This window comes from Euprymna scolopes, chromosome 27 (genome assembly GCF_053919585.1).
Source record: "Euprymna scolopes isolate OS-2025 chromosome 27, ASM5391958v1, whole genome shotgun sequence".
Lineage (NCBI taxonomy): Eukaryota > Metazoa > Mollusca > Cephalopoda > Sepiida > Sepiolidae > Euprymna > Euprymna scolopes.
The window spans coordinates 38,153,787-38,178,913 of NC_136508.1; positions in this window are offsets into that span (position 1 = coordinate 38,153,787).

Consider the following 25,127-nt stretch of genomic DNA (forward strand, 5'->3'; position numbering starts at 1 on the left):
GTTTTTGCAATAATCAGTTTTCGTTCTCGTTAACTCCTTACATTAAGTAATTTCATGCCTTGTCTCAAGCGATTTCCGTAAAAAAAAAATATCGAAAAATTCTGTTAAAGTAATTTGGGTAGCAGAAAGAAAACTTGAGACAGAGTGGGTTAACTCCTCCCACTCTATCTAAAACCGAAAACTGATCAGATTACATATAACAGAAGTATTTACAGAGAAATAGAAATTTTTCTTGTTTTTATAATATAGATCAATATGTCTTTTCTGATCGACTGTACAGAAAAGCTATTTAACACAAACTTTGGGGGGCTGTTTTTACTTTATATTTCTACTCTTATATAAAAGAGACTTTATGCATGTGTGTGAGTTTGTTTCCTATGGACTCCTAAACGAAAGAAAGACCAGGCGATTTTGACTAAAGTTAACGCCTTATACAACCTAACATAACAAGTGAATTTGAGAAGTTTTATTATCGCACAAGCAGAAAGGTCTGGCATATAAAGTCAGCAATAGGTCCTTTGATATGACATGGGCGTCTTCGAAATGAATGCTTCTGTTTAGAGCACAATTAGGCAACGATACTTGATATTTGCACTTTAAACTTTAATTCAAGCTATTATGTAAAATAATTTTATAAAATCTACAGTAGATTCTCTACAGTGCAATGTAAACTACAGTGTATTTTGGGCTAAGTTACTGTGAGGAGAATTGAAAAATAGGCGATTTTATCTATTTTGATAACCTTTAAATATGGGAGGGTGAAACATTCGTTGATTCTCATTCATTCCCGGACAACATCGGGTCTCCGTGCTAGTACAAAAAGGAGCCAGATCCTTAGTCAAATGTCTTACGTCATAAACGGTAAAAAAAACAATGAAGTCTTAAATGCAAAGTCAATTTATCAAAAGCTATCAATAACTAAATGTAGAAATACAACTCAACTATAGCTCGCATAGACAGGAAGACCTGAAAGATTCAGAGAAATAAGAGCAGGAGACTTCTGGCAAGGTTATTAGAATTTTAGAGATTGTGTGACCAGCATCTAATCATCACATCAATAGAAAGACTTTTTTATGAAAGACAATGACGTTAAATTTGAACTCAACTCCACTCCAAATCCAAATCCAACTGTTCTCTTCTCTCTGCACTTTCTACACTAACGCCCAAAATAAAGAAGACGGCTCTTTTATAGAGAGACCCAACCACATCTCATTTGCATACCCCCTCCCCCTCTCCTCACATGACGTGATCATCCGTCCATAAATACCAGGGGGCGGCCATTTTATTTTCTGTTTTTTTTTTCTTTCCTAACACGAGCCGCACGATGCATGAGGTAAGGTTCTTTACTTTTACCCACAGACAATTCCCGATTTTGCGATTATACCGGGTAGGGGTAATTTTTTTTTCTTCTTCTAGTAAATGAAACTAGATCAAAGTACCGTATAGCTAGACGAGTACTTGCTCTGAAAGTTTTACCGGGAAAGGGAACCATATATTGTAGTTTAGTAGAGCACTTATGAAAATGATATAATGAAAAAAAAAACTGGGAACATCACTTTTGTGACAGATGCGCTCTAGGGAAAAGAGTGCAATTCCCTATTAGGTAGCAAAATTTTGTACTCTGCCAAAGTAAGAGTGCTCTAAGCCCCCTTCCCCCGCCACCAGATCTCCTTATGACATATCCCGCTTTTACACAGATAAAGGATTACATCAGGAATCCACATTTCATTCTAGAAAATACCTGGGTGCATATGAGGCCCCAGATCATACGGCACTAAGCGCCACTTTAAAAAAAACGTCTGAAAACTGGTTCAAATTGTGTGACTTTGTAACCTGCGTACCTCGGGAACTAATAAATATTTCTTTGCAGTTTTAAAATGAAGTGTAACACCTTAATATATCACATCATGTCATGTTCATTCCAACAATGATGATACTTCTAATATAATTATGCTTATTATGAGAACGGGGACAATGAAAATGTTATTGCCTGTGTGGTTAAAAGTAATGAACCTTACCTCATGCATCGTGCGGCTCGTGTTAGGAAAGAAAAAAAGACAAAATAAAAATGGCTGCCCTCTGGTATTTATGGACTGAAAATCATGTGATGTGAGGAGAGGGGGAGGGGGTATGCAAATGAGATGTGGTTGAGTCTCTCTATAAAAGAGTCGTCTTCTTTATTTTGGAGTCAGTGTGGAAAGTGCAGAGAGAAGAGAACAGTTGGATTTGAGTTTGAGATTTTTGATCTGAGGTTGAGTTCAAATTTAACGTCAGCCTGTAAACATAGTAAATAAAGTTTAATGAAGTTAAAAAAAAAAACAAAGTTTTACTGCACTTACATTGCTATTTAGTCATTCTACGCTGATGTTGATGTCAAATCCATGAATCTGTTGCGATCATTCAAATCATTAGCGTCATCAGATTCTTCACTGGCAGCCGCAATTACCTCTATGGTCGGATTTTCTTCCATGGCCTCACGAAGAACTTTTTGTTCATCTCTAGATGATCAGAGATAAGAGACTTGTGCAGCTAATACAAAGGTGAGCAGAGTCAGTTTTTTTTTTTTTTTCAGCAGAGTAGTGTGGGTCGCCTTCATAAACCTTGTAGTGTGGGTCGCCTTCATAAACCTTGTAGTGTGGGTCGCCTTCATAAACCTTGTAGTGTGGGTCGCCTTCATAAACCTTGTAGTGTGGGTCGCCTTCATAAACCTTGTAGTGTAGGTCGCCTTCATAAACCTTGGCTTTTGAGCATGTCAGATGCATTTTGTACCTACGACCTGCGCTCTGTGTTGATAAGTTTGGAGAACACAATCGTTTACATAACTCGTCTTCTCTATATACGGCGCTTGCTAGTGTATTATTCTGAGAGTCTCATTTGGAAAATTTCAAAGTAAACCTCAATCAAAGCAAATTCATGTTTTTAGTGAGGCAAAACTAACTTGGAAAATTCTATTTTTGAATTTGACATTTAATATGGATATCCTTTTGTTGATGTTCCATAACGGTTGTTTTTAACCTTTTCGCGGGTCGTAAACCACAAAATTATCCACCGATCGGATGCTGCCATAGAACGGCAGAAATAAGGTTTGAGTAACAGATTCATTGCCAAGATATCAATTATCGCTGTCGGCAAGATTATGAATCTGTTATTCTGATCTAGACGGCTAGCATAATCAAATAGTTGTGCATTGTAAGCCATTCACAACCAGAACTCGTTTTCCTACGACAACTAACAAGAACTTTCCTTCTTTGTGCGCTTAGTTTCAAAGAGAATTTCTATTAATAGTTTCTTTACAAGAACTTCTTGTCTACAGAACACATTACACAGGGACTACTTCTCTGCAGGTTACAACATGGTTCTCTTCAAAAAATACGTGTCATAAAAAGAAGTAATTAGATCTTGTTCATAAACTCGTTAAGCCCTCCTGAGTTAAATGAGGTATGGCCACTAAACTTTAAATATATTCTATTTTGCTGAAATTTCTCTGAAAACGTGATTACATGTTGTAAATAAATAAATTTTCTGTACTTATGCAGTGAATGACCTGTTTTTCTGTAAATATTGCCTCTACACATTCCGGCAGCTTATGTGAACCACCAGAATATGATGAAACATTTAGCCAATGAAATCTCAGCAGACGACAGTTAATAAATTGGAAGAAAATATTAGTTCTAATCGTGCAAAAAGTTAAATCATTAAAAATAAATTATTGCCAGCCTTTTTTCTCTTCTAAAGTCCCCTCTAAAAATCGGAAAAATTATCTAGAGAACCTGCATGTGGTCCCACGACATGGCAACGGTCCAAAATTTAAAGTGAAAGTGTGTCATTGCTTTGGAGCACGTCCTGACCGATTGGAAAAAAAATACCTAGGAGGCATTTGCCAAGAATATTTCTTATGAATCCCCAACAGATCGAAGGCCAGGGCATATTGTGCAAACAGATGAATCGATTTTAAACGGGATGAAACAATGTTGGAAGCCTCCTGGATCTTCCGAGAATATAATCCCACTGAGAATGAGGGTTTCCTGGCGACAGTCCGATCTGTAACGCTAAAACGCTTCTTGCCATAATGCAGAAGTATATTATCCGACTACTGGAAAGCCTACCTCCAAACCTTAACAGAAATAAAATTGAGTTGACAAAAACAAAATTTTCCATTAAAAAAAAAAAAAAAAAAAACTCCTTAAAATAGTAACATTTCTTACAAAAAATAACAGAATGTTATAAAATATTTTCAAAAACATTTCTAACAAAAATGTAACAGAGCGCGTATGGGTGTGTCTGAGAAAATATCAGCAGCTGCAGTCATTAAAGCACATATGCAAATGTGAGCTTGCGTTAAAGAAAAGGTAAAAAAAAAATACTCCACCTGATCGGGAGAGAAGCAAAGTGCCCATCAAGCAAGATGGACGTGTGTGTTGAGGTGAGAAAGCACTGACTGGGGCTGCGTGAAGCGGCAAGGAGACAGACTTTTAAAAACCATGTGTGTGCGAAAAAACTTTGGAAATATAATGAAATGTGTGAAACTTGCCATAAGTTTATTATTTTTTATTGTATTTCGATTTTTGTTTTTATTTATTGTACTAGCAAAAGTACCCATCGTTGACTGGGTTCAAAAACAGCCTACAGAAAATGGACTCTGATTTATGAAAGTATGATAGGTTATGAAAAAGAAGGGTTGTAAAGAGATAACTTCGAATTTGGGGGTATCAAAACCAAAGCAAAATATGATGACAGTAAAAATAAAATAGATAAACCCCATAATTTATTATACCATACCAGTATTATTCTGTACATCTATATCAAAAACACTTGTAAACGTTTGTTTTTTTCAAATTTTTTATTTCCATATTTTGTGGACTAGGTGCGTACGCAGATCCAGTTTTAATGAATCATTATGTCAGATCAAGCTTATCCATTCCTGTGTCTCTATACATGTTTTTGATATTGATGTACATAATATTTTGATAAGTATGTTTTAACTTAAATAGGGATGGTATAATAAAATTGTGGGGTCCACGTTCGCGCCTGGCCTCCATAGAATGGAAATAGGCACAAACTTTAATAAAGACTTTTCATATCTATCTGCGTAAGTATACTTTGATAATTATGTTTCAGTTTGAAGAAATATGGTATAATAAAATTATGGTGTTCGTTCGTGCCTGACATCCATAGAATGGAAATATATCACAAAGTTTAACAAGGTTTTTTAATATAGATCCACAGAATATTGTGATAAGTGTTTAAGTGTGAACAGGCATGTGAACTGACCCACTAAATTATCGCCCCATTAGCCTCCTCCCGCTTTTCGCCAAAATATTTGAGTCCTTAGTTAATCAAGCCCTAGTCCAGCACCTAACAGCTGCTAAACTCCTGACTGACAAACAATATGGATTCAGGCAAGCCCGTTCAACAGCAGATATCTTAACTGTAGTTTCTGAACGTATATACCGTTCATTGGATAAAACAGGGGAGGGTAGAGCGGTGGCCCTTGATATATCTAAGGCTTTTGACAGGGTATGGTACGATGGTCTTCTAAGGAAAATTAGATCATATGGAATCACTGGAAGAATTCATAATGTAATTAAATCCTTAAGTAATAGAAAAATCAAAGTTGTCCTCGACGGTCGTACATCCAAACAATATGACATAAATGCGGGAGTACCTCAGGGGTCTATCCTTGGACCTCTATTATTCCTGATATTCATAAACGACCTCCCTGATAATATTGTTTCGGAGATGGGTATATTTGCCGATGACACCACTCTCTATAACAGATATGAGGGGAAAACAAATGAACACATATCCAAGGAAATGGCAGAAACACTAGAGGATGACCTCCAATCTGTAGTGGAATGGGAACAAAAATGGTTGGTCACATTCAATGCTGCTAAGACTAAGCTTGTTTCCTTCAATAACTACAAGAAACCTTCTCTACCACCAATAGCAATGGCCAAGAATACATTACCTGAAAGTACTTCTTTTAAACTCCTCGGCCTAACGTTTACAGGGAATATGAACTGGAATAGATACATTGAGAGCATTGCCAAGGCTGCTGCGAGGAAGGTTGGCTCCCTCTACTGTGCTAGAAAACTACTTAGCCTGACAGTATCCTATACCTCTATAAGGCAACCATTCGCCCATGTATGGAGTACTGTTGTCACATCTGGGCTGGTGCATTGCTGCTTGTCTCTCGCTCCTGGACAGGGTCCAAAAGAGTCGCCAACCTGATAGGTCCTGAACTGTCATCTAGGCTTCAGCCTCTGTCCCATCGAGATATTGCATCCCTCTGCCTGTTCTACAAATACTTTAATGGTGAATGCTCTGACGAACTGCAAACACTTGTACCTCCCCGACGTAACTACCCCCGACAAACCCGACAAGCTACTAAGTCTCATCCCTTTACAGTAGAGATCCCTAGGTGCAAGAAAGCCTTTTACTCCAATAGTTTCTTCCCCAGAACTGCGGGTCTTTGGAACTCCCTTCCGGGATTCTGCTTTCCCAACTGCAATGATATGCAGAAGTTCAAGTGTAATGTTAACAAACATCTTTCTACTCATCTCCCTTCATAATGACCCCGCTAATTAAGTCCCTGATAGTAGCCCCCTGCTTCAAAGTGGCACTGTGCCTTGTTTGGGGTGAAAATTGAATAAAATAAAAAAATAAAAAAAAATAAAAAAGGTATGGTATAATAAATTATGGGGTTTATCTATTTTATTTTTACTGTCATCATATTTTGCTTTGGTTTTGATACCCCCAAATTCGAAGCTATCTCTTTACAACCCTTCCTTTTCATAAGCTATCATACTTTCATAAATCAGAGTCCATTTTCTGTAGGCTGTTTTTGAACCCAGTCAACGACAAGTACTTTTGCTAGTATATATATATGGCTATTTATTATGCTGACAGCGAGATTAAAACGCCAAATTCATATTTACAATACAAGTTCTGATACACTGATAATGTGTATACAATAAAAGTTGTAGGGTTAATCAATTTGCATATTACTTTACAAAAACACATCTCATCAATTAACTATCTGTTCCTCTTTTTTATTCGATGATTTTTAAAAAATGTAATAAAACACTTGGTGCTCGTTTATTCGATTTATTGAACTAACACATTTTAGGTGAAAACATTACGAACTTGGGTATCATCACGAAATTAGTATAAATCCCAAAAATTACGAAAAATGATTCAGTAGATGTGCTAGATGTATTAACAAAAAATAATCGTTCTGAAATATGTTTATTTAAAAATGGCGGACCCTTAATTTATGTCGAGGGTTATCTCCCTTGTTTATCGCACTAACTTAGTTCCACATTAACACATACGATAAAACGCGATAATTCAATCTATTTATATCTATAAAAGTGAACGTGTCTGTGTCTGTACATTTCCCTGCGCAATAACTGTCAATTTTTAGTCTACAGACTCAAAATTTGATATATAGGATACTGGGATTTGGGAAAATCTTTGTGATCGGTTTTTGGACAGAAATTTGGCTGTTAAGGGGTCAAAGATCAACGATTTGACCTTTGAGAACTCTACCAAACTCTTCCGACAATTTTGGGTCTAAACACTTGAAATTTTAGATATAAATTCCTTGGACATGGATCTAACTTAATAATTTTATTTGAGCCCCCAAACAATAAATGTTAAGGGGTCATAATAGGGGCCAAAGTTTAAAAAATATGACAGCTTTTTTTTTGTTTTTGTTTTTTGCTTAACATACACCTCCAAACACCCGGGCAACGCCGCGCTGAAATGCTAGTAAATTCTATTTTTACTTGTAATTATTTTTCTTCTAGATCATTTTACATAATTTTTGGAATTGATACTAATTTCGTCATGACACTTAAGTATGTAATGTTTTCACCTGAAATGCGTTCGTTTAAAAGATTACCAATATAAACAAGTACAAAACACTTTGTTCTATTTACAAATAATTTTATATCATTGATAAGAACTTAGCATAGTTGGAAAGCGTCTTTCTGGTCGTTTATGGCCAATTTATTTCTTTGTGTGGCTATTCGTTGTTTCTTTAATTTTCTCTGACAACACCAGGACACGAGAGTCCGCTAGTCATATGTAATGAACCATTTATAACGGGTATTATGTTTCAGCAGTAAATGATTCGTGATATCTAGCTTATTGCATTTAGCCTTCCCCGATACTTTGTCTAGACGAGGAAATTGGAACGTGAATTTGATATCTGGGTGGAATACAAAAACGAGTATTCATTTACCTGTTCTAGGCACGCGATCAGATTTGATTTTGAAAAGCTAATGCACTATAATAAGTGTACTTTCTCGTACAAAAAGCCTCGTTAGCATTTTCTAGTAAGTGTGTCTCAGGCGATTAGCAATAAATTAACTCCCTTTTCTCAAATTCGCCCGTGCAAGGAGCATTGTTGCCACATCTGGGCTGATGCATCTACTACTTGTCTCTTACTCTTAGACAAGATTAAAAAAAAAAAAGTCTCAAAGAGTCTTGCGTTCCAAGTGGCACTATGCCTTGTTTGGGTTGAAAAATAGTTTTCTTCTTTTTTAAAAAAAAAAAAAAAAAAAAGTAAAACCTAAGGTAGATTGTCTAGGACTGAACAGGTAAACGATTAGTTGCAGAGAAAGAGTGAAAAACGATTAGGATTAACAATTTTACTAGAGAGAAGAATGAAATTATTGGAGGGTTTGTAAATGTTTCCTAGCTCTGGAGTCTTATTGACAAGGCAGATTTCAAAAGCTATTGACCAATTGTTTTTGCTAATAGATTTTTGAAACAAGTTATCAGATTAAGAGCAGCAATAGGGTAGAATATTTTAAGGTGGGATTAATTGAATGCAAACGTAATGGTGAACGAGAAGGTTTTTTTTGTTTTTTTTACTATTTATGTCCAGAGATTAAGGCATGACAAGTGTACAAGTGCTCCTGCTGATTTTCTATTCATGTGATATTTATTCGAGCAACCTGGGATTTTAATTTTAATGTTAAGAACCGGCTTTAATTTAGATGGATTGCCATATTGATTTTTTTTTTTTTTCACTAAAAATTTTTATAAAAAATTTGTTTCGAGCCGAGATTTGGTGAAATTAAATAATTCGTTAATATATCTACTTTTCGTTGTTAATATTTTTTATAGACATTTACTATTAAAAATAACACACTCTTACTATGAAAATATTTACGATTTTCAAAAGTAAACAAACATTTTTTCTTGGAACTTGAAAACTTTTATCTTTTCATGTTTGATTCATACCCCCCCCCTTTGATGCCTCCGTTCAGTCTCGAAAGACAAAGGATACACCTTGTAGAGGAAACTGTGTGTGGCAAGGGTAGCGCAATCTCCAACCACACCTCTTCTGAATTTGCACTGCTTGAGTCCAGGGCAAGGAGAAGTCCAGGACGGCTGGAAACAATGCCGAGATAGATGGAAATCACATACAGCACCTAGAAGTCACAAACGGTCACCCATCTGATACTGACCAGGCTCATCGTTGCTTAACTTCGGTGATCTGACGGGAACTGGTGTGTCAAAAGTGATTATGACGTATATATACTGTTTTTAAATAATCCTGTTAATTTTGAGAAAAAAAAAATTGGTTTATTTTTTTTATCAAGATTTTTAGTGAAACAAAACAGGAGCAATTTGTCACGCTTTAATGTTACATTTTCCGGCAGGAACAGTTGTCTCACATTTATTGTGCCTTAATTTGTTATTCAAACTAAAAGAAAAAGTAATTAAAGAGAATATTTAAGAACAATCGTGCCGATTTGGAATCAATTGAGTTTTCTTCCTTTGGATTTATTTTTCACCAGCATTAGAGAATACCGCTTCCCTGTCTGAAAGTTAAGAAAATTCGTTCCCTCCAGGTGCGGAATTTAGGATGAAATCTTATTATTTTTCTGCTTCGTTCTTCTAAACGGGCGGTTTATCCAGCTCCTCTTTGGAGCATACCTCCCAAGACATTTACAGACTTTGCCTTTCGGTTACGTCTTCTGGTAGAAGTCACATAGATTATCAGAAATGAACAACACAAAGTGAACGGTTCATTTATCGCTTGCTCACCCATAGTTCTTTATCTCAGGCCCTTTTTTTTTTTGTTGTTCTTTTTTTATTGTAGTTGTGTAGAATGTGGACCGCATTATTGTCGGCATATTAAGGAAGTTTACAAAAAAACAGTGGAAGGTGCAGAACGAAAACCGATTTTTTTTTTTTTTTTTTTTTTTTTTGGAAAGCTCTGGTCAATGTTCCAAATACTGTAAAATCTAATTATAAAAAAACAACAACAACAGAAACTGACAATTTAAAAAAAATAACAAAAAAAAAAACAAAAAAAAAAACCCTGATAATTTCAAAGGAAAAAAAAACAACAGAAACTGACAATTTAAAAAAATAACAAAAAAAAAAAAAACCCTGATAATTTCAAAGGAAAAAAAAGACAATTTTGTTTACAAGAAAATACAATAAAAACTCAATGGAAAAAATTTTGAGAAACTAAAAAATTAAAAAACTTCAAATCATGAAAACACTCATCGTAAAACAAATATTTATTTTGTTACAAATAAAATCTAATACAATAATCGTTGTTATAGTTTTTAATACTTTTTTTAAAACACTTTTATTTTTTTATTTTTTTTGTTCACTCCTTTTCAACAATGCAGGTTAGATTTAGGTGTTTCGGTTAGGTTTATTATTTGTCATTTAGGTCATTATTTTATTATTTTATTTATTTTTTTTTACTTGCATGTGAACATGTTCGGCATCTCTGCATTTTGCGTATAAGTTTCCTTTTTTTTTCTTTAATTTTTTTCTCAAAATGTAATATTTGCTTCCAGAGACATAAACATCTCTGTCCAAACTCAATTCATGTTACCTCGAACCAATTTTCCTAAATTAACTGATTTTCCGTAATATTTATATTACGTTTGCTAACTGTCAACTGCTGCAATTTCATTGGCTAAGTATTTTAGCACCTTCCGGCCATTTACGTAATCTGCTGATGGAAATGTCAGTTGTAGCATAGTCCGTATTTTGCATAAATACCTCCGGCATACATCCACTTGAAATAGAAAAAAGGGAGGGGGTAATCTATATATATAAAAGCGAAAATGTATGTATGTGTGTGTGTTTGTGTGTCCGCTAAAAACTTTCTACAGAACAAAAATTAACAAACTTGGTATCATATTGAAGCTCCATCCTTTGCCCGAAAAATATCGAAACATTGGCCAAAAACGGTAATTTTTTCACCCTGAAATCGGATTTCTACAGGAGGGGGGTCAACAAAAACCGTCCTCTCATGACGAGATCGGTTCTACGCATGCGTCAGATGACGTCATGACCTAATTTTGTTTAAATAGTTGAAGAACTGACTAAATTTCATGTACGTCGTGTTAGCTTAGTTGGTTAGAGAGTTGGGTCATTATCTAAACGTTTTGGGTTCGAATCGTGGTGTGAGATGTCTTTTTCTTTTTTCGATTTTTTAAAATTTAAATATTGAACCAGTGTTATTTAAGCAATTTTTCACGTAACGTTCGTTTTTCTATTTTTTCTTTTTTTTTTTTTTTTTTTTTTTTTTTTTTACTTCGTTTAGTCTTAGGTTTTCATTAACACCCCTACCCCCGACCGACCACACACCCACCCAAAAACACCCGGGTACCCACCGATTTTTTAAATTTTAATATCGAAACAGGCTTATTTAAGCCATTTTTCACGCGTTTTTATTTTTGTTTTTAGTTTTAACGTTCGTTTTCCTGTTTGTCCTTCTGAGTTCAATCCTGAACGAAGGCAGTGAAAAGTAACATTCAAAACGGAGAATCAGCAACTATGTCCCAGAGCCTAGATGGAGTCCGAACACGGTACTCCCGTAATAATAATAAAGGGTTGGGTTCGAAATTCCTAACAAACGGTTCCCCAGTTCGATACAAAACACCTGATGAAGGCCGGAGGGCAAAACGGCCGAAACGTTGTGACTATAACAATCAAGATGAGGAAGTCAGTTCAATCTCAATAAATGTACATAAGACCTTGATATTTTATCTTTTTCCTGTTCAGCCCATCATCATTGGAGACACTAACATCTAAGGTTACTTTTTCTCCTTCTTTTCCCATATCAGGTTTAATAGCTTCGTTTTCTAGTTACATATCTGTAAGACGTGCATAATCATAGCCGATGGTGTATGACATTTTTAACTCTTTCTGGTATTTCTGTTGCCAGGACTTGTTGCTGCATTGATATTAAACTTTTGACAGATGGTCCAGTGGAGATATTTTCACACTACTGTCTTTGTTTTATCGTTATTTCTATGGAAAGTGCTCGTCTGAGCTCCAATCTCTGGTCACCCCTTGCCAATCTTTCACGATAAACACCCGTCTAGCTGAAAGCACTGTCAGTAATTTTCCCCACTCTTTATCTGTGTCTAAATCAAAATGAAGATTCCATGAACAAAGCTTCTTTCTCAGAAGTGCATGCCTGTGGAACTCTCTTCCGTTTGCCTGTTTCCCACCTGACTACAACTTGGATGTCTTCAAGTCCAATATAAACAAATTCCTGATGAACCGCCCCTTAAGTAAGACACTTTATCAAATCTCCAATGCTAACGATTACTACGATACTATCCCATTGATTACTGTACACGCAATAACCCTTATCCCCGAGTGGCTTCCGGGCCTTGATAAGTGTGACCTCCATGTAAAAAAAATAAATAAATAAATAATAATAAAAACTACATTGTATCGCATTGTATAGTAATTATCTCTCGGCAGAACTCTACAAGTGGATGTCAGTTGGCTCTCACTCTCTATTTCTCTGTGGCAGAACCTGCACTTGTCATCTATTATATAAATCTCACCTGTGTGTGTGTGTGTGTGTGTGTGTGTGTGTGTGTGTGTGTGAGAAAGAGAGAGAGCCATTTTCGACAGAGATGACGGATTTTCTCGAGATCGGTATCGTTTTGAAGCTCAATCCTTTGGACGACAAATATCGAAGAACTGGCTAAAACTATTAATTCTTTCACCCTCAACTGGGCACTTTTCTTAAGGAAGTGCCGCTCTTTTTTTTTTTTTTTTTTTTTTTGACGATATTTTCGAAAGTCCTCCCCTCTTTTCGATTGACTAGCCTTAATTTAAACCTTCGCTACTCCCGGTTTGGCGATGGACGCAACGGCAAAGACGTCACGTTTTTTTTTTTTTTTTTTTTTTTTTTTTCACACGTTCTTTTTCTTTTTCGCCGTACGGGTTTGAGCCTGCACTGACTGACTACTACCATTTTTATTTTTGCTCAACACACACCTCCAAATACCCGGGAAACGCCGGCACCCAGGCTGGTTGCTAATAGATGCATGTATTTAAATTCAATTGTTTCTCCACTATCGTCCTTTTTCCCTTTTTCCAACACACGCATTACTCACGATAACATAAAATAAGGGTAAGATATATTCACATACGTAGTCGCTAATAACGCAAATATAAGATATTCATAGCTTATTTATAATCTGATGCAATTTTTAAAGAATCTGTACATTACTAGCATAAATGTTTGTAATTATTTTAAGTGCTGAATTGAGATTAAAATGGGAGATGCCGAAATTACTCAGGGGCAATGTCAGCGTTTTCGGCGAATTTGAAATTAAAATGCAAACGTAATCTTCATAATTATAATGTTTGTAACTTAGTTTAAAAAAAAAATGAATGCTATTGTCAAAATTATACGATCAATAAATAGAAGAAAAAGATAGCAATCCTCGAGTGAAGACCAAACTAATATCGGTTATATACATATATATATATATGTGACCTTGTATGTGTGTGTGCGGAACGATCTCTACCCAACTACTGTCAATTTTTAGTCTACGAACCCGAAACTTGATATATTTGGGCGTATGGAACAAATTTAATTTGATTTTCAGCCAGTAAAATTATCTGCTAAGGGGTCAAAATTGAAAAAAAAAAAAATGGAACTTGCTCGACGTAAGTCGACTAAACATGTTACTTCTACGCATGTGCAAATATACATTTTTATCTTTAACAACATTATTTTTAAAAAGTTTTTGTATGGATTTAGATCAGGCCGTAATTAATAAGACTGGAGAATTATGTTTTGGTCTCGATTACAGCTGATGGCGCTCAAGTCATATATATATATATATATATATATATATATATATATATATATATACATTTTTGAAATCATTACTAAGTATTGGGTACAATATAAAATCAAGTATTGGTTTTATAATAAATATGAAATTTGCATAAATTAACGTATCATATGTAAGCATTTTATGGCTGGGCCATGTGGAGCGGCCACTACTATATACTGGGTACAATATAATAATCAATAGTGTTGACTATATAAGAAATACAGAATGTAGATATATGAAAATATCATACTTAAGCGTATTTTATGACCGGGCAACGTCGGCAAGCCTGCTAGTAATAGACCAAAATGAAAATATTTTAGGTTCGAATTTGCACATTCATCATGTTTTCGATATGAAATATATTTAAACCAACTGTTAGTAAATTCAATAGTCAATGTTTAAATTAAACAAATAGAAAGGTTGTTTATAAGCAGGCTGATCCGCTCCATTATGCTTGATTGATTGTTTTTGTTTTACGGCATATCAACGCTTTTCAGGTTATTTAATGTCGAATCCAAAGATTTTGAAGAAACATTTTTTAATAGAATATATGTCGTTTTCAAGTCGGTTTCTATTTAACCCATAGTTTGGATCCTAACAGGTACTACCACTCCGGGTCAGTGGACCTGGGAGTAATGGCAATTAAAGGGTGGCTCCACACTCCCCAAAGCCCACAAGCTAAGGTCTCATCACTGGATATAGTTTAAGGTCATACTCAGGACCAAATCCATTATGCTTGGATAGGCAAGTCCGTTCTTTCAATTCTGATTGGTGGATTGTCCATGAGTGAATACTTTATCACATGTTGCCTCATTCAGAGAACTTGAATGCCTGCTAGACACTACTTTAGAGTGTTTAAGGTCGCTCTGTACAGGAGTTTGCCAGAACAATCTGGTATGAGAATACTTTTCTTTTCCTTAGAAGTAAACCCTGACCAAATATTAAAATCACATTTCGTATTCACTGCCCAAATAAGATCTCCTCACTATGGCTAACCCACATTAGCTTTTATGAGGAATGGTGCACCTTCTCCAAGTGATGTTACCTCAAGTAACAGCACGAAGCATGATACTCCACCAGACTAGATAAATTCTTGTCCTGGAATCCGGTAAGAACAAGAGACTAAAATAAAAGATGTACTACAACATATGAAAATGGTTAATTAGGAAGAGGGAAATTGTTCTTAATTTCTTTACTAACTCAGTGTTTAAGAGATAAATAACGTAAATGGAACATTTGAATATCTGTATCTCATATAGTTTAAGTGTAAGCTCCAGGTCGTGGGCCTCTTGATTTCGGAGAACATCAACTGAAGTAAAATAATAATAAAAAAAAAATTTTCCGATCAATCGAACAGAAGTTTGAGTCGTTAAGCTGGCAAATGTAAATTTGATACGACAAAAAAAAAACAAAAAAAAACGAAATTCAATTTCGAAAATTTATCCAGAATTTTTGCCATTTTTTTCATTAAGTTTTTAGCGTGTGATTAAATGCCTTAAAAATGGCAGAAACCTGTTTTTGTGCAACCTGTAGAAATGTCAGCTGCTTCTCTTTATATGCTTGTGATCTTGTCACGTGACATGCAAATGGCATGCTTCCGGTTTTGTAAATAAAAAGGCTTTTTAAAGAGACATTTGGATGTTGAAGTTGCGAGTCTGGACAGAGTTACGAGCCTGGACTTTAACTACAGAAATGGATACTTGGAAAGTGTAGAATAGTTCTTGACTATTTAACCATATAGCGTTTACAATTCTGTCATCTTTTCTTCAGCATTGGTATTATTGTTATATAACACATGGACAATGCGGTTAGACATGTTTGTAATATCTAACTTTTATTCTGATATCAACTGCGGACATGTTTTTGCTTGAGTGATGGGAAAACATAAAAAAAAAATTCTCATGTACATTAATCAAGTATATAATATATAATGTCTGCCGTAAAATTTATTGTCTTTTGTGTTGAAAGCAAAAATAATTAAATTATTCCATGCGTTTTTACTTGCAAAAGTATTTGGAAACTTTATTTTCCCAATTCTGGGTGAAACGAAGTTAGGGTTGGAGCTCAATAAATTCCCCTCCCTCTTCTGTGAACAGTTTCGTTTTGTCTGCTTTATGGTCTATCAAGCATTTGAAAATTATTTAATAACAAAATACTTTTTGTAAATAAATAATTGAATGCTATTTGTACCACTGTTCTCATTTATTTATTATTAGCAGACCACTCGGTCGTAAAATACGCATAAATATTATATTTTAATTAATGCAGGTTTCTTATTTATGATAGACGTAATGTTATACTCCTTAAAAAAAAAAAAAGATATGTGCGTCCGAGTATTTTTTTTTTCTAAACAGTTCACTTCTTGTAAAAACAAAAAAATACTCTAGCTGAGAACAGAACTAAAATTTACAGACACGGTCAAGTACGATAACCACTAGGTCAGCTTGACACGTACTTTTAAGTGTTTTTAAACATACTGTTGCATACTGGGTGTTCATATTAGGGGGATGAACATTATATAGTGTATTTGAGTGTTCCGATTGGAGAGAGACATATCGTGTGTATATATAAAGAGACATGGTACATTTTAATACAGTTGGATGAGGGGACATAGAGATAAGATACATTTATACAGTTCTTTGTTTGTTCTATAACATATTTTAGAGAGGAGGGATCGGTTCTTTTAACTTAGGGGGAATAGTCATTATTTCTTCATAGAAAGGGAGACACATTTCTTAAGATGATGGGACACATTACTTAGATGGGTTTATACACAAAGTTCTTATAAATGATTCCCAATACCTTTATTTGTAGAATGACACAACACAAGACGGTAGTTACAAAATGATGACGTCCTTTAGTTCTTGACCGGTCAATGATTTCACATCGAAGAATTTAAAGTCCTACATGATTTCAACTTCTAACCTTTCGCTTCCAAAGGGAGATTCCTTCTGACTCATGTCAGCTCTGTCTGTCCGACCCTCTCTCGACTCTTTCTCTCTCTCTGCACTATATGTTTTCTCTCACTAAATCTCCAACTATATTGAACTCATCTCTTAGCCATGACGTCATTGCATGGTCAAACACGTGCATCTCGATCTCACGGCCTAGACATGCTTCACGTGTTCGTTCTTTCCATGTCCGAGCATGTGCCCAACTCACGTGTCCTGAATTCACGGGCATTGTTCACACATATCTCCAACAAGACTTATCTAACCTATTTTTGGTCTAACCTATTTCTCAATATGTTTAACATTTGCTATTGTTCGTTTTCAAATTCCTTATATTTAATTTCATTTTCATAAACAGAATTGAATCATCAAATTCCTTTTCACAATAACATTTCTAAACAACGAATTCCTTTTCAACAAACATATCTGCTTATTTATTTTAAAACTCTCCTGAATCTTGATTCCAAACCTAGCTTTCCAGGTTCGAATTCTCGGACTATCCTATCTTATTGTTACTTACTTACAAGAACAGGGGCCCTGTTCTTGTAACACTACTTATTCTTAGCATAAACAATCTGAACCATCCACGCTTGCGCATCTGTGAAACAGTTGAAAAACAGATAAAAATCTAATGACCCCCCCATGTACCAATTTTTTTTAATTTAGACCCCTTAGCAGCCCGTTTTTTTCCGATTAAAGTTTTTTCACCTGTCTGAATACCCTACTTACCAAATTTCAAGTCCGTAGATCAATAATTCGTTAAGTGTATGGGTTGAGAATTGTCCTCACACACATTCTCACTTTTAAAGATATATAAATTAGTATTATTAGTATTATTATTAGTAGTAGTCTTATTGTAGTATTATTTATGATAAATAAGGCATATTGCCATGGATAGGTAAAAGGATTTCTAGGTAGCATCCTAAGTAGAGTTGTACAACAAGATGTTTACGTTTAAATTTCTGCATTGATAGAAACAGGGAGAGAATTCCAAGGTTAAGTAGTTTGAGTAAAAAGGCTGTTAGGGTAAAACGTTTTTCGGCGTCTGAGGGACCTTTGCACTGAAGGGAGGATTTTTCGTTGAGTTGATCAGATGTATTTATGTTGAGAGGTGAGTGGATACAAGTGCAAGAAGTCCATCAGAGCACATTCAATGGAAGCACTTCTAAAACAAACACTGAAATGGCGAATTGCATCACTGGGATTTTGTTAGACGGCGCAGGACATTTTTCGTTGGAGGAGAGCAAATTTGTCGGTGTGGACCAACTGGACACTCATCTTCCAAAAATTGATTTTTAGGGGTATTCAGGTCTCTCTTGAACAAATATCACATTTAAGTGTTGCCGCCAAGTAGTTTTTATGATATTAAGATCTTATCTAATGTATTCTCTAATGGTTTTCAATGGTTGCCATTGTGTTTTAATTAAACCTATTTCCTCTTGTCTTTCGCCATACTTCTTTTTCTCTTTCCATCACACTTTCCAACACTTGGATCGATGCTAGTAGTATTACAAAATTACGTAATCTTCGAAAGTATCCATTAAACTGATTACGTTTTGTTTCCGATGTTGCTAATCGAGCGGATATACCAAGGCAGTATAATATAATCCGAGCTGGCATTGTGGAATCGTCTTACTTGACAATGGTTGTAATAATACCTAAGCTAAAACCGTCTGGCACCATATTAAGATGTGGTTTCTGGTAACGATTCTTTCTGGTTTCTCCATTTATTAATACTTTCCACAAAGCTAAAGTCTGGATTCGTTCATTTTGCTTTCAATAAGTTGCCTAACGTATTCAAGGTGGAGAGATTACTTAAAAGGTTAAACCAGAGATTAAAAGTGATCGTGTTCATATTAAACAATAAGCAACTAAATCTGATTGTTTTTAATTCTGAATTGAAACCATTAGCAGATATATAATAATAGAAGCAAACTACGTAAATAAAGAAAAGATTAATAACAAACTTTTCAAATTCGAAAGTTTATAAATATAGAAATATATTTATATAACAACCTTTCCCGGATTTAATAGGTTCAATATCAGTGATAACCTAATAGAAGTAGGAAAAGTCAAGATATTGTACAATTGAATTTACAGTATTTTATTCAAAATAAGGAATACTAAATAAAGGTGAAAAGTTCCGTATTTCATGGAGTTTCAAAGAAAGGCTCTTCTCCTCAGAGGAAAAAACATTAGCAAAAGGAAAGTGAAGTTGGAGTCTAATATAAACCAATTCAAAGTACAAAGTGCAAGTCCAATGCAAACCAATTCAAAGTCCAAAGTGCAAGTCCAATGTAAACCAATTCAAAGTCCAATGTGCAAGTCCAATGCAAACAAATTCAAAGTCCAATGTGCAAGGGACAGGAAAGCGGCTCGATCAGTACACACACAGAGACACTGTGACACGCCACCAACACGAACCAGCGTACACAATTACCAACTGGCCGTTCTTTCCTCGCCCCTTGCCTTCCAAAACGACCTGAATTTATAGTTGTCGAAGACCAACTGATTTGCATATATGCACGAGATTTTGCAAGAGTTTCCGAGATCATACCATTACAAAACGCCGTCGACGTCATCTTGGAATTCTGTTCTTACCCTAGCTTCGCAGCGACGACAAAGCACACACGCACACCTAGGTCGTTTGAACGGTAAGCCCTCATTTTCACAGCTTTTGCCCTAGAAAGTATAGATAAATATCTATTTTTGTTGGTTAGCTCAACTTTTGGAAATAATCGAGAAAGAAAATTTGAAAGAAAAATAAAAGTTCATAGGAAAAATAGAAAGGAATACTCAGCAAAATCCAATAAGGGTGGTTGCAAATATCCAGTGAGATTCAAAAGTTCGCAGTAAATGTGGCGATTAATAAATCCAAGAAAAATTTCTGTAAGATATCCTTTGGAATCTCTTAAAAAAATATTCGGGGTTTAAGAGGGGATGAAAGCCCTATTAGACAAATCCTGTAGTCGAGTGTGGGAGTAAAATCTAATCCATCGAATTAAATGTTCTTGTGTAGAAAGGCATATAAGACCCCTTTTTTGTAATATAAAGTTCAAATGGAAAATAGATAAAAAGTAAATAACTGGTTAGGGGGGGGGATTAGCGAAACCTCCTTCCATGGCCAGTTCAAATCATAAAAGAGCGAATGGGTGGCAATTAAAAGGGAAAGAAGATTAATAAGGTTAAAGTCAGGGGAGTTTTACAATCACGCCTGTTAATGTATGTACTCAAAAGGAATTAAAAGGGGGATGGGAAAGAGAGAAACCTAAAATAGGGGATGTCAAATCAACTTGGTGTAAAGGAAAGCTGGTTTGAAATAATGGGGGAAAACGGTAAAAGATAAATAAATAAATAGATTCAAAAAGATATATGATTTTAAAAAATATGTGTGTATGTGTATCTTCTACTATTATATAAAAAGAACTTTGTGTGTGCGTGAGTTTCTTCCCTATAGACTCCAAAACGGCCTTCAAGGCTCAATAAATGGTAACGCCCTTGTAAAAAAAAATATGCATACCAAAAGTGCAGACATTTTTAGTCATGCACAACTCTGTTAACTTTCTAACTGCTTGCAAAAACGCACCTGTTCCATTATTTGGATTCTTCTGACTACTGTTCTCATCTTTAGTGTCATTTTCATAAGATTTCGATCGATGTAACCTTCCACTTTCTTCAGCTGAAGTAAATAAAGAGTTCTGTTTGAAATTTCGTCCAAATTCCTGAGTTCGACAGAAATATTCCAGAGTTCAAAAAGATACACCTGAAGAAGGTTGGAGTTAGGCGTATCCAAATAATACGAATAACCAATCTTCATCTCAAAAATTTAAAAACGTATTCCATTTTGTACGCTAAAATAATTATACATAAAGCATCAACACGTAACATATATTTAATCTTGTCTTTTCTTTGAGAGATTTGAGCGAACATAACAAACGGTAAACATCTTCCAGGGATTTTGAACCTTCCTCTTTTTTTTTTTTTATAAATATTCAATCTTGTTACAAAATAGATAAAAAAAAAATGTAATCCTATTTTTATTAAAAATTTTTTTTTTTTAATGCAGAAACGTCTGCATTTGTTTTTTCTCAATTATTTAAGATTAGAAGCAGGAAAACACGTTTTGTAGAAGATAAACAGATTGAATTTATAAAAATTAGATTTCTTGAAAAACATTGAATTTGCGCGCGCGCGTGTGTGTGTGTATAAGATATATACACATATATATGATTGATAAATAAAATACAAGCAAGAAAAAAATCTGTAATATCGACGCGTAAATAGATTCGCATCCAAAAATCTCTACAATGTCAAATTTAAATTATAAATAGAAACATCTTGCCACAAAATCAAACTTCTATTTGGAAATACAAAGATAATTTGGATGCTTCAAATGTTGAGTAAATAGATGTGTAATGGTGTGGGTATGTTTATTTGTTTTTTTAAGGTAATACTCCAAATAAGGCATGAAGCTACTTAATATAAGGAGCCAGACTTTCACGAGAAACACTCGTTTAGTTGAAAACACTATCAATAATTTCTACCACTCTTTATCTGTGCTTAAACCTAAACGAAGATTCCATGAACAAAGTTTCTTTCCTAGAACTGCACGCCTGTGGAACTATCTTCCGTTTGCTGACTACAATATGGTTGTCTTCAAGTCCAACGTAAAGTTCTTGATGAGCCATTCCGCTTAAGTTAACAAATTTCCATTACTAACGATTACTATATTGTCCAATTGACTACTATACACTCTTTAACCCTTATTCTCGAGTCACCTCTAGGCCTTGATAAGTGGTGATGCCTATCTGAAAAATTTTTTTTTTAAATACTACTTCAAGATCAAAAACTTGCCAACGATAAATATTAGAGGTAATAGATTCTGACCCAGAGAACAGCAATTCTTCCCTCTTTGTCAGAAACGTCGCTCTTGGAATGTGAGGACTAAAGGACAAAATAAGGGAGGCGAGTTGCGAGGATTCCGAAAGTAAACTCCAGATCCATTTTTTACTCTCCTTGAATATGCGTGTGTGAATTCAAAAAGATTAATTATTACCTAGCAGTTTGCAAAATAAAAATTAAAAAAAAAAGAATGTAAATAAAAAAAAAACTTTTAAAAGAAAGTGGAAAGAAAGATGGTTTACTTATACATAATAAATGTCAACTGTATAATGTACTAATATTTTTTTTTTAACCAAATTTCCACATCTCCACTGTAGAGCACCTTCGTAGACAAACGAAGCCGACCCTTTCTCCTTAACGAAACTCATAAACTCTGCCATTTCAATGTCTCGCATTTCAAACGCTTTTATGTCAATGAACTGTCTTCTCTTTTTCTTCGGAAATAGAAATTTACGTGAACTTCAATACAAGTTCAATGACAAAAAGTAAAAACAAACAAAAACTATAAAATTGAATACAAGGATCATGATATCTGCTTTTAATTCAGGTTTGTAGAAGTCAGATGACGTCAGAATTGCTAAACATAAAAAAGGTCAAAGGTAATCGCAAATGCTTCGCATTGTTGACCTTTTGAATAAGTGTGATTAAATAGTGGTAAATGTCTATATGCACTTTATGTGTGCGCAAATCGGTCAGCTGGCCTTGTTGTTAGATCAACTACCTGTCGCTCGATCACGATAGATCGTCTGAATAACGTTAAAATTTCCCTTCATTTCGTGGTGGTTGATGGCGACAGGGTTCAAATTCGACCAGTGGCAATCGTCACTTCCAGCACTGATGATTGCGAAACCCTGAAACACGTGTCTGTAGGTATAAAAAATTTAAAAAAATATTTTATATATATATATTATGTTGGTGCAAAAATAATGCCGCTTTTGGTGTGTGTGTGTGTGTGTATATATATATATATATATATATATATATATATATATATATTGCACACACACACACAGGCGGCAAAAAGAAAGTCCGCACTTGCAATTTTTTCAAAAGCTGAAAATTTAAGCTAAATTTACTGTAACTGTTTAAATAACCTATACTTCATTTGATTCGCCTTTTATTCCTCTATAATTTACATGTTCATATTTGACTTTTAATTGAAATATTCTAGTGTTCACGTTAATTAAAAAAAAATAATTTCAAATTGAAAAGGCAACTACTCTTATGAGCCTATCAGAGAGAAATGATTTAATAATTGAAAAGACATTTCCAGTCATACTGTAGCTGGAAATCTTGTGAAGTAGGCCTTTATGCCATACCTTATCGAAGGCCTTTGATATGTCAAGAGCAATTGCCCTAGAAAGGAAGCCTTTGTCGAGAGATTCACTAATCCTATGAGAGATAACCGTTAGCACATCTTTCTTGTGGTCTCTTTATATTATTGGATTCTAGGACAAGAATTCATCTAGTCTGGTGGAGTAACATCGCGTGAAGAAAGTGCACCATTCCTTGTAAAATCCAGCATGAGTTATCCCTAGCAAGATCTTATCTGGACAGTAAATACATGAATTTGAATATTTAGTCAGGGTTCGTTTCTAGGGAAAAGTATCCTCATGCCATGTTGTCATGAGTACTGAGAGGCAGTGTTTAGTTAGCATTCAAGTTCTCTTCTATACATTTATGTCCAATAAATTGTCCATGTAATTCTGGCAAGGGTTCATAGATTGACTATAAAGGAGCCAAGCTGTAGTAAATGTGGTCGCAGTTTCGAATCTTGCTAAATTTGGTCAAGCCAAGGAGCCGTCTTATTAAACTTTATTACTTTTGGCCTCTATTGATGGTAAAAAAAAAAATATGAAAAAATCTGTAGAATTGCTATATCAGAAAAAAAAAAAAGAAAAAAGAAAAAGTAATTCGAAATGAAAATGTAAACATTTTTTTTTTATGAATGTTGATTGTTAAAACTTGGCATCGGACGATGTTGCTACGTTCATTTGGTTCGGCATTCAACTAATTTGCCGTTACGACTCTCTTAGCCTTTTATTTTTATACTAACAGGACCTGTGGAAATTCCACGAAATTAGAAATATATTTAAACATATATCTCTATTATATAAAAGGAACATTGTGTGTCAGTGAGTTGGTTCCCTATGAACTCCGAAACAGCTGGGCCGATTTTTATGAAATTTCACACAAATGCACTTAATGTATCTGGCTGTGGACTTAAGTTTTGTATCAGAATGTCTTCGAGAAGGATGGGTAACCGATAATAAAAATCCGATGAGAGAATGAACAGGTGATTTTGACTAAAGTTAACACTTTATACAGCCGACATCACAAGTGAATTTGAGAAGTTTTTATTGCCACACAAGCAGAAAAGTCTGGCATATAAAATCAACAGTAAATTCTTTGATATGGCAGGGGCGCATTCGAAATGAATGTTTCTGTTCAAAGCACAACCGAACCATTATATTATACTCTTTTATTTTAAACTTAAATTCAAACCATTATATTATACTCTTTCATTTTAAACTTAAATTCAAACCATTATATTATACTCTTTCATTTTAAACTTAAATTCAAACCATTATCACGGCACAAGAAGAAAGGCCTGGCATATGAAACTAAAAATAGGTTCTTTCATATGACAGAGGCGTTCAAAATTAATATTTAGAGCTCAACAGAAGCATGACATTTGACTTTTGCATTTTAAACTTTAATTCAAGCCATTATACATAAAAATTGTTTTATAAAATCAAAAATAGGTTTTCTGCAGTGCAATGTAAACTACAATTTATTGTAGACTGTTATTGCTGAGGCATGTGAAGCTTTCTTTCGGTGCACCACGAAGGGTCGCCAACTCTGAGCAGGCAATCAATCGATTTTGATTGAAAATTGGATGATTTAAACCGATTTCGATGACAATAAAATTATGGGGGTGTGAAACATTCGTTGATCATCATTCAATCCTGGACAACGTTAGGTCTCCCTGCTAGTGTTTTGATAACGCTGATATTTTTCTGGATAACGCAGAATTTTATTTGATAGAAAAAAAAACCCCAAAGAAACAAACCATAACACACACACAGCAAATATGGGTTTATTAACATTTCTATGAAAATAGTGTCCTTTGTAT